Source organism: Sorex fumeus, unplaced genomic scaffold (genome assembly GCF_029834395.1).
Source record: "Sorex fumeus unplaced genomic scaffold, SorFum_2.1 ptg000024l, whole genome shotgun sequence".
In the NCBI taxonomy this organism is placed as follows: Eukaryota; Metazoa; Chordata; class Mammalia; order Eulipotyphla; family Soricidae; genus Sorex; species Sorex fumeus.
In genome coordinates this window covers 52846354-52863936 of record NW_026606081.1, presented here as the reverse complement: position 1 = coordinate 52863936, position 17583 = coordinate 52846354, and the positions used below count along the sequence as shown (strand labels likewise).

Below are 17583 nucleotides of genomic sequence, written 5' to 3'. Positions count from 1 at the left end.
AATGTATTGATCTCCAAAACTGAAATTGAACGTAAGGGATCACCAATGGTGAATGATACACATTCATACATACACATACTACACAAATACACACACACTACAACACACACATTCATATACTACACACATTAAACACACACTCACATATGCATACACTACAGCACACTCATATACTATACACATTAAAAACACTCACTGTACACACATACACACTCCAACACATACACACTGATATACTACACCCATTAAACACACACTCACATATGCATACACTGCAGCACACACTAATCTACATATACATTAAAAACACTATACACACATACACACTACAACACATACACACCTATATACTACACGCATTAAACACACACTCACATATACACCATACACACACAGACACTGCCACACACACTTATACACATTCCAACATATATACACACATAACATATACCCACTCACACACACTCATGCGTATACACACAGATACATAACACATACACACACACATACATACTACACACACAGACTTAGGAATTTAAAGTGCAGTTGGAGGTTTCATTCTCTCTGAGCTGGAGATGCCCCCAGAAGCCGCTGCCAGCATGGTCGGGAAGCTGGTGTGAGGAGTAAGGGACACGTCAGTGGCAGCACCAGAACCAGCAGACATTTCCCAGCAAGGCTCTTGGGAAATCCTTCGGAGAAATGAGATTGGAACACCTGGGCATTTACCCATCAGAAAGGGAGAATAGAAGCAGTCCCGAATCTCACAGCTTACACCGGATAAATCAAGGTGGATCAAAGGCATAATGTAGAAGATGAACATTGCAACAGTTGAGAAAAATCATACAGGAGAAAATCCTCATTGTTTGGGCAGAGGATATGTTCCTAGAGGAATCACAGCTATCAACAATGACAGAGCGACTACTGAAAGAAACAAAACTTCTGTCCCCCAAGCCCCCAAGTCATTGACGTGCCAAGGAAATGGTTCAATAGTCTGACACCGGATCTGTATGTGACCCTGAGAATCACAGGTAGTGGAGAGCCCCCTGAGCCAGGGATAGACCCACCGCTGTGTGTATGGTCCCCCAAAGCAACCAAAACACACTGCTGAGAAAATGCATGTCCACACCAGGTGACCACCCTGGAGAAAATAATGAAAAGATCATGAGACACGTATTTGTCAGAGAGACTAAGACCATTTACGGCTCAGTATTAAGTCACACAAGTAAGGAATGAATGTGTGAGATCATCCAAGTCAGAGTTTCCAAAAAGAAAAGGAAATAGCAGTCCCTAAAGACTTGAGCAGCGGCCCACAACCCCTGACAGGGAAACACACAAAATAGGCTGAAAAACACACCCTCTGGAGGCCAGGTGCAACCCGGAAGAACAGTGATGCGGGCAGATAGAGAGTAAATGGGTAGTCCTAGAGGATGCAGAACCAGGCCCTTCTCTATTATAACAGCTTCGTCCAGAAGAGGAAAGTGGGACCGGACTGGGTGCTGAGCACTCCAGACAGTCACCCAGCCTCAACCTGATGCTAGCACATGGAAGCTTGGTCTCTGTCGCACTGCATTTGAGCTGACCCCTTTGGTGTTTGATAAAGTGGCTGTGCGATGTCCAACAGCCCCCCCAGGGCGCCTCCTTGCTCACGGCCTTTGGTCGCTCTAGCCAGCAGCTTTCCTTGTACACATTTCTAAACCCAATCGCATGAAGATAAATTCTAATTTCATGTTTTTCCAGATGATTAATTTTTTTAGCATCATGATTGAATAAATTTCTCTCTCCTTGTTAAAATGCTTCAGTGGCCTATAAATGTCTCAGATGAACTCAGTTGCGACAGACCCATCTTTTCTGCTTTGGCCCTCATTGCTGTCTGTTTGACAATAGTCTCTATCTGGGGTGGTCTCAGAGCTGTTAGCTTCAGAGTTTCACTTCTCTTAACTCAAGACCAAAGACTGCTTACTTTTAGACAAAGCAATTAACTGCAATTTCCCTTTTTTGCAATTTTAGTGTCTGTATTTTCTTGTTTGTTCTGTTTAAATGAGATCTATTTTGTTAAAACCATTGACAGAGAAAAGAAAGGCGACTAGAAATATCTTTGAAACTCAGCACATAATATCTGGGGTCTGAAAGTTCTCTAACTATGCACAAGTCATGGGGAATAGAACTTGAAATTGTCTGTCGTTGGAAAAGTTTTAGAGTTGGAGCTGAGAAGGCATGATTCCGGTTTCCTAATGGCTTTACCAAAAATGTTCTTATTAGAGCTAAAAAGTCCCTGTGGACTGAACCCTTCAAAAACTTCCATTCACTGAGGGAGAAAAGGGGGCAGCATGCAAAGTGGCTTGCACAAAGAAAGCTCTGCCTGTCGGCGTGATGTTTTGTTGATATTCTTACCTAGCTCTTCTTCTCCCCATGCAGTTCCCTCCAGGAGCTGACTCCCTTCTTGTGCTTTGTGTTGGGTCCATGGGCAGGTCTGGGAAAGCCTGAGATGGCATCAGAAGAAAGGGACCAAGAGAGAGAAGAAAGAGATGCCAGGAGAGCAGTTTGCTGCGTTCAGGCACTCACAGGGCTGGAGGAATAGCACAGCAGGTAGGGCATTTGCCTTGCATGCGGCTGACCCGGGTTTGATTTCTCCGTCTCTCTCAGAGAGCCCATCAAGCTACCGAGAGTATCCTGCCTGCATGGCAGAGCCTGGAAAGCTTCCTGTGGTGTATTCGATATGCCAAAAATAGTAACAACAAGTCTCACAATGGAGACATTACTGGTGCCCGCTCGAGCAAATCGATGAACAATGGGAGGACAGTGCTACAGTGCTACAGGCACCCAAGAGGAGGCAGCATCACACACTCCTGCAGGGATGCAGGGAGCAGACAACCCACCCTTACCCAGTATGGCCAGCCGCAGCCAAGCCTGGGGTGGACATAGCACAGCCCCTAAGCTCTCTGCTGCTTCGTGCCTGCTGGGCAGACAGGGAAGAAGGGACCCACCTCCATTCCCTCCCATCTTCAAAAGCAGTTTGGACACTCCCGAGAAGCCATTGTGCGGGAGCTGAACTTCAAAACCTCTCAGGCTGTGCCACAGAGGGGAACTTTTCCATCAAAGAGAGGAGCGTGAGGAGCAGAAGGGAAATGGCACGCGGGGAGAAGATTCTAGCCTTGCTGAGATGAGTCGCCGAGAAAGCCATTTCCGCGCGGGAAGGTCTGTCATTTCCAAAGGGAAGATGGAAAGTGCCGCTGCAGAAGCTGGAGGCTGGCAGAGCTACCTGCAGAATTGTTGCTGCCATGGGGGCAACCGTTTCCTCCTGGGGCTGGATATAAAAAGATCCGAGCTATTAAAGCTGCCACTTTTCATACGTTACTTCATCTCATTATGTATTATTTATAACGAGAGATGATGCAGGCAATTGGTGTCAGCAAGAATCAGAACGGAAAACCCTTGGCGCGCTTTTATTTTTATAAAAGGTCTTCGGTTTTATAATCAAACCATCTATATTCTTTGGATAATTGTTGCCGTCTTAATTTTCCAGATGAGGGAGCTGAGACAGACCACTCACATCGTGTTTGTCTTAGAAGACGCGTCCCACGTTATGGCCCATCTGCTCAACACACACACACAGGGGCAAACTTCAGTTTCTGAAAATTATCAGCATTTTCAGTGCTACGAAATCCACACAAGCACACCAATTCTTTCAGTAAATATGTCGCTACATGAATGGGGTGGCCATCCATGCCACAGGCGGTGAGCGTGTCTGTCTCATCACTGTATTCCTGTGCATGAATGCAGGGCTCTACTCATTACGCTGTGCTAGCATGGGCCCTACACACCACAGAGTACTTTCCTCATGCTGCACTCTTTCCTTTCACCCACGACACAGCGACAATCACAGTATTATACACAGAATATGTGCAGCACATAGGAAAGAGTAGAACAGAGTACAAAGTGTTTGTGAGCAAAACTGTAAACCATACAGTATGCATTCTGGGCATAACAGTAAAAACTATGACTGTAAGTTCCGTGCATAACAGTAAGTGTGAAATATGTGCATGGTATAGTGGCAAGGACACCCTCGTTTAAATGCACAGCACATAGCAATACGTGCGGCATAGCATATAAGTATATGTCACAGGCATAATAATAAATACCAGGCAGTATAAAGTATATATGCACAGTACACAGCAGAAATTCAGCAGAGAATGTGCTGCTAGTAATAGCCCTTAAACAACCAGGGGAAAGTTTCGAACCAGGCCAAATGTCTTGAACCAAATGTTAGGTCCAAATATCTATGAAACTTACTAGTCTGTGATAAGGACATTTACCCTTGTTTTTCACTGATGACAAAAGTGAAGCTGGAGTGGATGAGTGATATTACAGGAGGTAGGGCATTTGCCTTGCACGCGGCTGACTGGGGTTCAATCCCCAGCACTTCAAATGATCTGACCCCACACCCAAGCCCTGCTAGGAGTGATCCCTGAACTCAGAGCCAGGAGTAAGCCCAAGGAACAAAGGGTGTGGCCCCCGAACAAAAACCAACCAACCAACCAAAGGAGTAGTTCTGGAATTGAAACAGCACATTCAGTCTGCGTGGTTCAGAAGTATCAAGGTCGGGGGGAACACAGATCTTTCTGCTTCTCCACAGAATTTTCACACTGCCCACCATTTCTATGATTCACTCCAATAACAGTCCTTAGGGTTGGTGTGTGGCATGGACACACAGCACATCTCTCACCGAGCAGTATGTTGGTGCCTTTCTTAGATAAGCCCGTCTGGATTCTGCACAGTCCTGGACTCAATTCCCAGTGCCTCATGGGGCCCTGGGCACGGTGAAAACCGGTGACCACAGAGCAAATTTCCAAGCATCAGGGACCACTTTACTGGGCTGGAAAATGACTGCGATGTAAAATCTTTTTCAGAACATAAGTCACCAAGTACCCATAATCTATAAACCATGAGACCTTCCCCTGCATTGTGTTAATCAGCTTCATCCTTTACCCAAAATCAAGGGTGTTAGCTGGAGGAACAACCTCTTATATAAGAACAAGCAAACTCAGCTCTAGACTAAGGTTCCTACGACAGCTGAGACTCCCTGCTACCTCTGCATGACTGAGGCAACCCAAGGCCTGCTCAGGACCGGCTGTCATCTGCGCGAGGCTCTGACCTTTGGATAGGTCTTTCCTAGGATAGAGTCGGGGACTTATATATGCTGTTTGCAGGCCCCTCTGGACCTGCTGGGGAGGGTCAGTGAGAAATAATCGTGAGTACCTACAGGGGGTGAGGAACACAGTCTCTGAGAGACGCTCCCGGGTGCTGTTCCCTAGAGCTGGGTCTTTGTTTGCTCCATCCCCGCATCAACGTTTCCTGGTTTCTTAGACTACATGCACCTGGATCTTCAAATCCCATTTCCTGAGGAGAGCTGGGACATGTCCTCGGGGGCACAGAGAGAAGCGCTGTGTGGACCGGGTCTTGGCCAAAGGGGCTCCAAGCTTCTCTGGCTCTGGCTCAGGGTGTGTCAGTGACTCACACCCGCTTGCACTTGAGTCTGCAGCTCATGGAGGGAGGCAAAGGCCAAGTGTGGGACTGGCTGCTGGTGACAGCAGCTGAGCACAGCTGGGAGACCTGTGGCTGATTCCTCAGCTCTTCGCCTCTCTGGAAGAGGAGTTGCTTGTACATGGCTATCAGCCCAGTCTCACCTGGGAACTCACTGAGGAGAAATACAGACTTCCGGGACTGGGGAGGACACAGGTCGCGTGAGGGTTTGACGCTTCCACCTCACCAGAGTCCTGTGACTGGATGACCACATGCTCACGGCCAGCTCTGGGCTGCAGCAAACAGAGCAGGAAGGACCTCAGTGCGGCTCCCCCACCTGAGACTTATGTTTCCCGACAGTGGGATGGAACCAGTATTTCCAGTGGAGACGCAGTCCATGTGCCGGTGGCTATCGACCCGCACATTGGCCAGAGAGATAAACACGCTGGTCCCTCTGTCCTCTGAGGTGGAAACCCCAATCCCAGTGGCCCTGTGGCTGCAAGTCCCAGCATCATCTTCCTTCAGAGGGAGGGTGGCTGACTGGAAGTGTGAACACGGGGCTGTGATAGACCCTGAACACGGAAGGCCGCATTTGAGATCCACACACAATGGCAGTGACCCGAATCACTTCCGCTGCCTCGCACATTTTTATCAGTTACCCTCTAATTTGCCGTTATCATTCCAGGTAACTGCATTTTCCCTGGTGGAGCACTGAAAATTACTGCAACTTATAATTTGATGGTAATTATAGGGAGAACTCCGGTAATTAGTTCTGTGAGATCACTGTTCTATTTATCTTCCCAAATGAATCACATCCTGAGTCGGGGACTCTCCCTCAGGAAGGTTCAACTTTCTTTAGATGGGGTGACATCTCTGAGACCAGGTCCCATCCTCTCACTGCTTTTCCCCTGAGATGGGCATGCCCACCCCTGCCAAACCCTGCTCTGGACTCCCCAGCAGAGCAAAGATGGATGTTTCAGAGAGATTTCTAGCAGCACGGCACAGGGGCTACGTTTGCCGGGGTTGGAGAAGAAGCCAGGATGCCCGAAGCCCTCACACCTTTGCTCTGGGCTTTCCCACCTAGCAGGGATTCTCTTGGCAAAGACATTCCTCCCTGGGCACACCCACCTGTCTGTCTGTCCTTCTGCAGCCCGCTCGTAGGAGCTGAGGACGCCTTATATTTTCTCGCTTTCCAAACGTCTGCCTTCATTCCCCCTGGGTTTTAGTTCCACAAGGACAGCTGTGGACTGCAGGATCGAATCCTGTCTCCAGGGTTTTGCCCGCCCCTGGCTCTCAGTCCCTCCCCTATGCTGGCTTCCTCCTCCATCTCCCTGGAAACGCGGCAGCCTGCAGAGATAATGACCCTTTTTCTGGGCCCAGGTATGCCTGCACATTCCTTCAGAAAATACCACAAAACAGGGACTGGTGTTGGCAGGGATCTCCAGCAAGGAAACTAGCTTTTTTTCTGCTAGCAGGAACTCCAATTATGACTGGCACTTTGGAGAAGGAGGTGGCAAGAGAGATTGCATTGGAAGGCGATTCTCTCCCGGTACCAGGAAAACCCCTTGAAAGTCATCTCTTGGAGTGACTCAGTACCGGCAGGAGGAGAAATCGCATGCTGTTCCTACCCTGCGTTTCTAATGCCACAACTAAGAAACAGTCCCCGACCCTTTAGCAGCAAAAGCACAAAGTGAGTGGTGCTTGAGACAGAGTAGGAACGAGCAGCGAGCCCAAGGTGGAGGCTGGGAATTACACTCCGGCTCTAGTACTTCAAACACATAATAGGAAGCCACAGAAAGGTGCAGACTGCTTTGAGCAGCACCAGGCCACCTTGGGAGAAAGCCGAGAGAATGGCCAAGCATGGAGCCGGCCTGGGAACCAGCAAAGCGTCAAGGCTCTGGGCCAGGCTCTTTCTTGTTCTCTAAAAATCGAAAGCAGTAAAACTGTCCTTGAGAAAGTGAGTCAAGACTTCAACGATGGGGGCTGGAGCAATAGCACAGCGGGTAGGACATTTGCTTTGCACGTGGTCGACCTGGGTTCGATTCCCGGCATCCTACATGGTCCTCCAGCACTGCCAGGAGTGATTCCTGAGTGCAGAGCCAGGAGTAACCCCTGTGCATCACCAGGTGTGGCCCAAAACACCAAAAAACAAAAATGACTTCAACGATGCCATATTCAGACAAACGAATGGCATTCAGCACTGAAAGGGAAGATGGCCAAGCCCTAAAAGGATGGAGGGCTATGGTCTGAACACACCCCGTGCCCCTGCGTCCAGCCCGATGCCATACTGGCAAAGGCAAATGGGAGGAAACAGTGCAAATGGGAGCTTCGGGGGTGGGGGCTTGGCTGTGGCTTTGGTGGGAGGGAAGGACGGACAGACGAACACAGGCCTTGAGAGCAGTGAAGCTCCTCTGCTTACCATTGTGGACATTTGTGTTTTAGCACCCAGAACCCACAGCACCAAGAATGAACTCAAATCCCCCCTCTAGGATATTGTGGGGTAATGGTCATCTTGCAGCCTCAGACATCCTAACAATGGCTCATCAGCTTACGCCTGTGTGGACAGGTAAAATATCTGCAAAACAACACTGCAAATGAATCTAAAATACCCTAAGATGCAAGTCTATAGCACTGCACTATCCTCCTGTTGTTCATCAATTTGCTCGAGTGAGCCCAGTAACATTGTGAGACTTGTTGTTACTGTGTTTGGCATACCGAACACACCATGGGAAGCTTTCCAGGCTCTGCCATGCAGGTGAGATACGCTCTGTAGCCTGCTAGGCTCTCTGAGAAGGGTGGAGGAATTGAACCTGGGCTGACCGGGTCAGCCGCATTCAAGGTAAACACCTTACCTGCTGTGCTATTGCTCCAGCCCTAAAATGTGAGTCTATTAAAACATAAATGACATTCTAAATTTTGTCAAGTACTTTGAAATGATAAATTCTCTAAAACTACACGTGCATATTGGTGCATGCAAGAACGCCACTGAACTTGGGTTTACAATCTACGCCAGATCAAGATACACAACCAGGGATCTCTTTCATGAGCTGTGAGGGGAATGGCTTTTTCACTGTCACAAATGATCAATTGTGTGGAATTTATAAAATAGCTTGGAATTCACAAGATGGGGAGAAAGGCAATGCATAGCCATGATTGTCAAAAGCAGAAGAGCGCATGGGTAGAGAGAGCCCTAGGTAAGCTCCCAGTTGAGGCCAGAAGACTTGCCCAGGATGGGCCAAAGCCAGTCAAGCCCTCCATGGTTCTCATGGAGGTAAAGGAAGGGGTGGAAATTCAAGGTTGGATTGTCAGAATTTATGGGAAGAACATCACTGTGGAGGCAGGCTGACATACAGTGTAGTTTGGAGATCTGCAGAGGACCCTTTGAGTTTTCAGTATTCAGTAGGAAACAGAAGCAGAACTCATTCTCCTTTTTTTAATTTTATTGAATCACGATGAGATGGTTACAAGCTTTCATGTTTGGGTTACAATCATACAATGATCAAATACCCATCCCTCCACCAGTACACATCCCCCCCACCAATATCCCCGGTATATGCCCCTTTTCTCACCCTCCCCCTGCCTCTATGGCAGATGATATTCCCCATACTCTCTCTCTACTTTTGGGAATTGTGGTTTGCAATACAGACACTGAGAGGTTATCATGTTTGGTCCTTTACTTACTTTCCACACACATCTTCCATTCCAAATGATTCCTCAAGCAATCATTTTCTTAGTGATCCCTTCTCTATTCCAGCTGTCTTCTCCCCTTTGCTCATGAGGCAGGCCTCCATCTATGGAGCAATCTTCCTGTCCCATGTATCTGCTATCCTTAGGTGTAAAAACATGGAATACTTTACAAATTTGTGTGTCATCCTTGCGCAGGGGCCAAGATTACTTCTCTGTATCTTTCCAATTTTAGTATATGTGCTACCAAAGTAAGAACCTCATTCTCCTTAAGGAAAACCAGGAAAGGGTGTAGGCAGGAGAGATCCTGGGATGCACGAGGATCCGCAGAAGGCTCCCCCGGCAGACAGAGCCAAGAGCCGCCCCTGAAGCACACAGATGGGCAGGAGTGTTTGGCAGCGGTTGTCTGAACAGAGCAGTGAGCAAACCAGCTAGGGCTCAGGGTGCCTGAAGCAATGGGAAGGCTCAGAAGCAAGCCTTGAGACTGGCTCTGTGTAAGTCCATCTAAATCCTGAACAAAGCCCAACAGTGTGGAAGGGGTATTAGAGAGGCATACCCGGCCACAGCAGCTGCCACGTGGTCTCCTAATAAACCAGTATGAGGCATACCAGTAACTACAACTGGTCTCATTCACCTGACCCTGAAGGCTTCACCGACATGGCAGCACTGAGAAGGATGAGAAAGGAGAGGCCGACAAAATCTCAAGGCCGACCTAGGCTGCCACAACGAAGGAAGACAAAAATGATCGTCTGTACTTTCAATGCACGTACGCTAGCATCAGATGCATCCATCGAGGACCTGATGGTACAAGCGCGAATGATCAAGTACGACATCATTGGTCTGACCGAGACAAGAAGGCACGAATCTCACCATGCTGTTTTCGACACTGGAGAAGAATTGTTCCTAGGAACATGCGATAAAAGAGGTGTCAGAGGCGTCGGTGTCCTTGTCAACACAAACTTGGCCATGAGCATTGATTCGTTCGAATGCTGAACAACTCAAATCGTACGTTTACATTTGAATAGATGTGGCTCACTGCCTGCAGTTTCTATCTTCCTCGTCTACGCACCAACATCTCATTATGATGAAAGAGAAATTGAGAAGTTCTACATGGAGCTAGAGAAGTTCTATAAAGAAGACCACACCTTCTACAAGATCATTGTGGGTGATTTTAATGCCAAGATAGGACCGAGAAGATCAGCTGAAGAACTTCACATCGGGACCCATGGCCTAGAATGAAACGAACAGGGTGAGAGACTGTCTGAGTTCATCATGTCGACCAAGACCATTCATGGTAACTCACAGTTCCAGAAGGCAGAATCTAAACGATGGACATGGGAGTCTCCCGGTGGACGATTCCACAACGAAATAGACCACATCATATTCAATCGACGGTTTTGCATGACTGATGTCGCTGTTGTCCCAAAATTTCGAACGGGATCGGACCACCGTCTCCTTCGTGCAAAATTCTACTTCACAGAGCGGGGAGAAAGGGCTGCAAAGTTCAAAAAGAGAACTCCCAGAATGACCACCAACTGGGAACTCTTTGGTACTATTGCGGCAACATGGGAAGATGCCATTGTTGACAACATTGACGAGGAATACGATCGACTGGTTCAGCACCTCCATGAATGTGCGAGGAATGCCAAGAGAGAGATAGCCACAAAAAATCGCCTATCTTTGAAAACTCTTGAACTAATTTGCCAGCGTGGTTTGGCGCATGCCTCAGGCAACCGCAAGCTAACGTCCGAGCTCACAAAGCAGTGCAGAGATGCGATCAAGGAAGACCTCAAAGAGAGAAGAGCAGAAGTACTGGTAGATGCGGCAGAAGCCGGGAAAAGTATTCGTAACGCCCGCCTGTCCTTCGCCAACTCTAAGACCAAGATGACTGCCCTCCGACGTCCTGATGGATCCATCACATCCTCCAGAACGGCAATGGAGAAGATTATCCATGACTTCTACTCAAATCTCTTCGATAGCCATGTCCACTTGCCGACATACCAAATTCCACAGGATGGATATGTCGTTCCCAACGTTCTCCCTTCCGAAATCCGACACGCCATTTAGTCGGTAAAGAAACAAACAGCACCCGGCCCAGACAAGGTCAGACCTGAACACCTGAAGAACCTGCCGTCAGTACTCATCAATACACTGGCTCGGCTCTTCGCTCGCTACCTATCTGAATGCAAGTTTCCGTCCCAATGGAAAACCAGCAGGACCGTACTACTGTTCAAGAAGGGAGACATCCATGACATTGGCAACTATCGCCCGATCTGCCTATTGTCTGTCATCTACAAGTTGTTCACTCGAGTCATCCTAAATAGGATTGGCAGAACACTAGATGAAGGACAACCATGCGAGCAAGCCGGGTTCCGCAAAGGATTCAGCACCATCAATCATATCCACACAATAACCAAGCTCATTGAGGTTTCTCGGGAGTTCAAGATGCCGCTCTGTTTAACATTCATTGATTTAAAGAAGGCCTTTGATTCTGTTGAGACCGAAGCGGTCATTGAAGCCCTAGCCAATCAGGGCATTCAAGCCCAATACATCAGGATCCTCCGTGACCTGTATTGCGGATTCACTACCAGGATCTCACCATTCTACAAAGAAGTGATCGTTGATGTCAAGAGAGGGGTGCAGCAGGGTGATACCATTTCACCGAAACTCTTCAGTGCCACCCTCGAGAACATCATGCGACGACTGGAATGGGAAGGAATGGGAGTGAAGATAGATGGTTGGCAACTACACCACCTCCGCTTTGCTGATGACATTGTTTTAATAACACCAAACATCAGCCAAGAGGCACAAATGCTGGCCGACTTTGACCGTGAGTGTGGAAAGGTAGGACTACAGCTGAATCTTACGAAGACAATGTTTATGAGAAACAGCCTTGTTCCTGACGCCCCATTCGCTCTCAATGGAATGACCATCTCCGAATGCAACAGCTATGTGTACCTAGGTCGAGAGGTCAACATGACAAATGACCTGGCACCAGAGCTGCGCAGGAGGAAGAGAGCGGCTTGGAACGCCTTCAAGAACGTCGAAGAAATAGCTAAGAGGACGAAGAACCTCCGGCTCCGGGCACATCTCTTTGAATCCACTGTTCTTCCTGCATTAACATATGCCTCAGAGACCTGGGCCCTACGCAAACAAGATGAGAACGCTATTCAGGTCTCCCAAAGAAGAATAGAAAGAGCTATGCTTGGAATATCACGTTTCACTCAAATGAGAGAAAGAATCTGGAGTTCTGACATCCATCGATGATCAAGGATCAGGGACGCTGTCTCATTTGCCAAGGTGTCGAAAATCAGATGGGCTGGTCACATAATGAGATTTAAAGATGACCGTTGGACCAGAGCTGTTACTGACTGGATTCCACGGGATGTCAAAAGACCGCGTGGCCGCCCACCTACCAGATGGTCAGACTTCTTCGTCAAGATCATGAACGATCGGTTTGAGGCCCTTCATGTTCCCGGAGCGAACAGATGCCATTGGGCTACACTAGCACGCGACAGGGACAAATGGAGACGTTACTGGCGCCCACTCGAGCAAATCGACGACTAACGGGAAGTTAAGTGATTTACGTGATTAAGTGAGGCATACGCAGGAACAGAAAGGTAAGATGTGTGATGAGGACAGCCACAGAGCAAAGAGGAGACGCAGCTACTATAGACGTGCTAGAGTTGCAGGAGAAGCATTTCCAAGGAAAGGAGAACCCTAACCCTAACATGTTTTTTTAAAATGTAAGTAACACTTCTGAAGGTGGACATTTAACCACTAAAATTAATATGCCCTGGGTGTGACTAAGAGTAGATTTGAAATCCAAAATACTATATTAGTGAACTTGAATAAGAAATATCCGTAAATCTCTCAAAAATGAAACAGAGAGAAAATGATAGTTAAAAGCATCGTTGAACAATGGCAAAATACCAAGCAGTAAAAATACATGAAACCAAGAGAAGAGAAAGAATGCACCCTGAACAGTAAATAATGAAGACATAATGAGAGATGGCTTGCTTTATTTGTTAAATAAGCTTGATAATTTAATAAACTACTTGATAAATAAGGTTTAACAGCTACAAGAATTTACACACCCCAACTATAAAATCATAAACAACTGTATAAGACATAGCCAAATAAAATTACCAAAGACCAGTAATAAAAATGAAGGTTTAAAAAGAAGCTGGAGCAGCAAGAAATACATCTTAGCTTTGGACAAAACCACGGGTGAATGATTAACGTTTTCATGAGGGACTCACAGCTAGAAAACAATGGAACAGAGAGTAACTGTCAACTAAAAATCCTCCTCCTGGTGAAAATATATTCTAAAATCAATACTTTTTAGACTAAAAATGCTGAAGGAATTCATCACCAGCCATACCCTCTCCGAACATTAAAGGAGATTCTACAGGTAGAGAGAAAGCTTCAGAGGTGGGAAGTTATAAATAAACAGAACAACTCAAATCTGCAGATGTGGCTGGATAAAAGATACAGTTCTTCCTGGTCCTGAAATCTCTAAAATATCACCAGTGATTTAGTGCAGAAATGAGCTGCATGTACTGGGGTGTGTGAAATTTCTGTAGAAACGGTAGAAAGGCTGATGACAGTAATTGCATAAAGGATGGACGTGGGGAGATGCTTTAATAAGGTTCTTACAGTAAGTCAGAATTGGTAAAGACTGTTAAAATGTGTGAAAAGCTGGTATGGTTAATTGGTTAAAGAGGCATCTTATAAGTCCCAAAGCAGACACTATTAAAAGCACAATAAAATGAAGAGAGGAGACAATTATAGCTAGTAAGCCAATTATGAAGAAAATTAAGTTAGTAGGCTAAATCTACAAAAAAAAGTAGGAAATGAGATATACAACACCAAAATAATATGAGGAAAATGTATAGTAGTTAACTCATTCATATCAATAACCACATTTAATATAAATTGTAAAAACACCCAATAAAATTTAGAGATTGCACATAAAGGACATCTTAGATAAGAACTACATGGACCGGAGAGATAGTACAGGAGTAAAGCACTTAACTTGCACACCGTTGGCCGCCTTCAATCCCCAGTGTCAGACACCCAACCCCCACAGGGAGCTATCCCTGAGCATAGAGACAGGAGTCAGCCCCGAGCACCATCAGGTGTGTCCCCACTACCAAGAAAAACAAAATTAAAAGTAAATAAATGAATGTAATTTCCTCAAAGTATCCAAAACTGAAGTTGTGCTTCACTTGTTTGAATACTTTCACTTGAATTTTAATAAATCGCAAGCAAAATTTAGAGAAGTCAACAAAGCTGGTCAATATTGTTGTAGAAGCAGCTAATTTATAATAGGTTTTAAAGGTTAAAAGATTTTCAAAAATATAGCAAGCTCATGGGAAGCAACGACCAAAAATGAAATCAAAACTAATTTTATTCCACATCAGCATCGTCAAGAATTATTCTTTCAGCTTACCTTCTCTAAATACTCTCCCCTCACTCTTTCCCATTCCCTCTCCCTCCCTCTTTTTCTCCCTCCCTCCCCCTGTCTCTCCCTCCTTCTCTCTCCATGCCCGCCCCCCGCAGTTGTGGTTCCTTCAGGTTGTTCTTATCTGTCTCAGTACTGTCAGAGTAGTACTGACCAGGTCCAGGGTCAGAGCCATGGGGAGTGACCAGGCTTGGGGGCAGAGCTATGGGGAGTGACCAGGCCTGGGGGCAGAGCCTGGGGGAATGACTAGCATGGGGATAGACATTTCAGGGTTAACATGGTTCACAGGACACCCAGGGAGTGGTGTGCGTTGATGGGGGACCCAGTCCCTGGCCACAGTCCACTACCCCAAAGTGAGTTAGAGAAAGGGGGCAGCTGAGCCAAAGGTGAATGATCACCCGGGAACGGATTTCCCTAAGGTCAGGAAGTGTGTGCCAGATTCCGGAGGGAGATCTACATCTACCTGATGATGTTGGCAAAGGTAACAGATTGGAGGCAGATTGGGAGAAGATGCTAGGAACAGCCAAGAATGTCCAAGAATTCGAATTTAAAATATCAATGGAATGTTACTTGTGCGTGAGAATACCTGGGATTCTAATTCAAAACCTAGCACATGTGTAGGCAGGGGATGTTTAGAGGCAGAACCAGAATGGACCTGATGGAGGAAGAAAAGCTGGAGGTCCAGAGAAAGCCATAGCTGCAGTGGCTGAAACAAACTGACATTTAGAAGAGAAGCTAAAAGCAGATGGAAACGCCAGAAACAACCGTAGATTATAGGGATCTGGCACTGCATGAGCCTCCAAGGAACTGAGATCTCCCCGGACTCACAGAGGAACCCATCTCAGGCTTTGGACCAGAACAGATGCACGAGACACTCCAGAGAGGTGTGTCCATCTGAGTCTTCCTAAGACAAAGCCCAACATCTGCAAGATGTCATCCCCGAACACTGCCAGGGGACCCTGGGTGACTCAGTTCTGCATTGTCTGTGCAGAAGCAGGGACGCTTTGTATCAGCCTATTCCAGGGCTCCACAGACTGGTCCACTTTGTCCCTGTTGGGCCAAATGCAGCAGGAGCAGCTGACCCAGAGGACGGGTCACACTGTGGATGGCCACTCGGCTCCATGCTGCAGCTGGCGGGAGGTGGGAGGACACAGGCCTATCACTTCTGCCTGGAGAGTGAGATTGGTTTCTTGGTGGGATCTCTGGCTTGGACTTGAGCATTTTTTTTTGTATGAACAAGACCAATTGCAGCATCTGGTGCACTAAAAGAAGCAACCACTTCAAGATGGACAGGGAAGGAAGCCACTCTTCTGTCTCAGCCCAATTCCGAGACAGGGTCAGGCGGGTAGTGGCAAAGCATTCGTTCCTTCACGGGGCTGTCCAGCTCAGCGCCCTGAGAGCAGTCAGTGCCACATCTCTGACTCTGCCACCTGTATGCTGAGGTCCAGGAGCAAAGGCAAGGATCGTCGTTGGCCATGTGGCCACCCCAGGGCTGCAGGATCCAGCATCTGTGGGGAAGGTCTCTTCACTCCGGTCACTCGGGCGCTCTGCCTGGTCTGCTCTGATGAAGATGAGACACTATCACGGGATGTCTGCGTTCCTCCAACCTGGTCCGTGACATCAACCGCACACCCTTTCCTCAATTCTGCACCTACAGGCAGGGATTCTGGCCCTGAGACCCTGAGACCTCTGTGAGCAAACCCAAGACTTAGCGTGTTTTCAAACAAGCATTTTCCCAACAGCTGTTGAACAGTGATTGAGCTGAACCGTGTCTCCGCTTGACAGACCAAGGCGAGGTTTATACTCTTAGCTCAGGGACACCAGGGAACTGTTTACACAGACTTTTCATCGAAGCAGGCAGGACGGGATTGAAAGCAAAGTCTGATTTATTGTCAAGCTAAAACGGCTTGAGCTTAAGAGACGCCCACTTGCTCAGGCCTTTCCAAAAATCTGGGATGAATGCAGTATATTTTCTTCAAAACAATCATAGATTTTTTGTAAACTTTGTGAAATGGTAATTGATCAGAGCCACGTTCTTGTTCCACTCCCTCCTGCCCTGACCTCATTTCCCAGAAAACTGTGCAATACACTGCAGTGTGGACAGACACTTTTGCCAGAGAAGAAAATGGAAACTGAGCTAACAAACTCAGGCTGAGTGGAGAGAGAGAGAGAGAGAGAGAGAGAGAGAGAGAGAGAGAGAGAGAGAGAGAGAGAATGTGTGTGTGTGAAGTCTAAAATTCTAAAGATACTTCAAAACTATAACTCTTGACTCAGTATTCCTTTTACCACGTAAGTTTGGAGTCTTCGGATCAGGAATTCTGACAACAATTCACAACAATTCAGTAACAGAGAAAGAGAGAGGTGTCCGGCCTGGGGATACTCACTGTTCTTGGTACCTTTCTTTCACCACAGCAGGAAGGCCAGGCAGAGGAAATACCATGAAAATAAAGTACAGGCATGAGATGAATGACAAACTTGCTCGATGGGACCCTGGGTTTTCTGTTATGATTTTGGGTCTTATTAATATTGATAAATTAATTGGTCAGGCTGGAGCGATAGCACAGCGGGTAGGGTGTTTGCCTTGCACACAGCCTACCGAGTTTGATTGCTCCGTTCATCTCGAAGAGCCCGGCAAGCTACCGAGAGTATCCCACCTGCATGGCAAAGTCTGGCAAGCTTCCCGTGGTATATTCGATATGCCAAAAATAGTAACAACAAGTCTCACAATGGAGACATTACTGGTGCCCACTGGAGCAAATTGATGAACAATGGCAGGACAGTGCTAAAATGCTACAGTTATTATCGAAGCTTTTGTTTTGCTTCTATTTGTATAGAAGTATGTTGCTGAAAACTTTCCCCGTGACTGAGAAGGAATCTGGCACTTGGCAGCTTCAGCCTGTGTCAGCTCCTTC

At 47.1% G+C, this 17583-nt stretch overlaps 1 non-coding gene across 1 annotated transcript; it reads right to left on the bottom strand.

Annotated features, from left to right (window-relative positions):
- Window positions 1–9357: 9357 nt before the first annotated feature.
- On the bottom strand, window positions 9358–9463 carry LOC130023864 (U6 spliceosomal RNA). Its single transcript, XR_008792526.1, has one exon. It is a non-coding gene; the product is annotated as a U6 spliceosomal RNA (small nuclear RNA).
- Between the last annotated feature and the right edge of the window lie 8120 nt (window positions 9464–17583).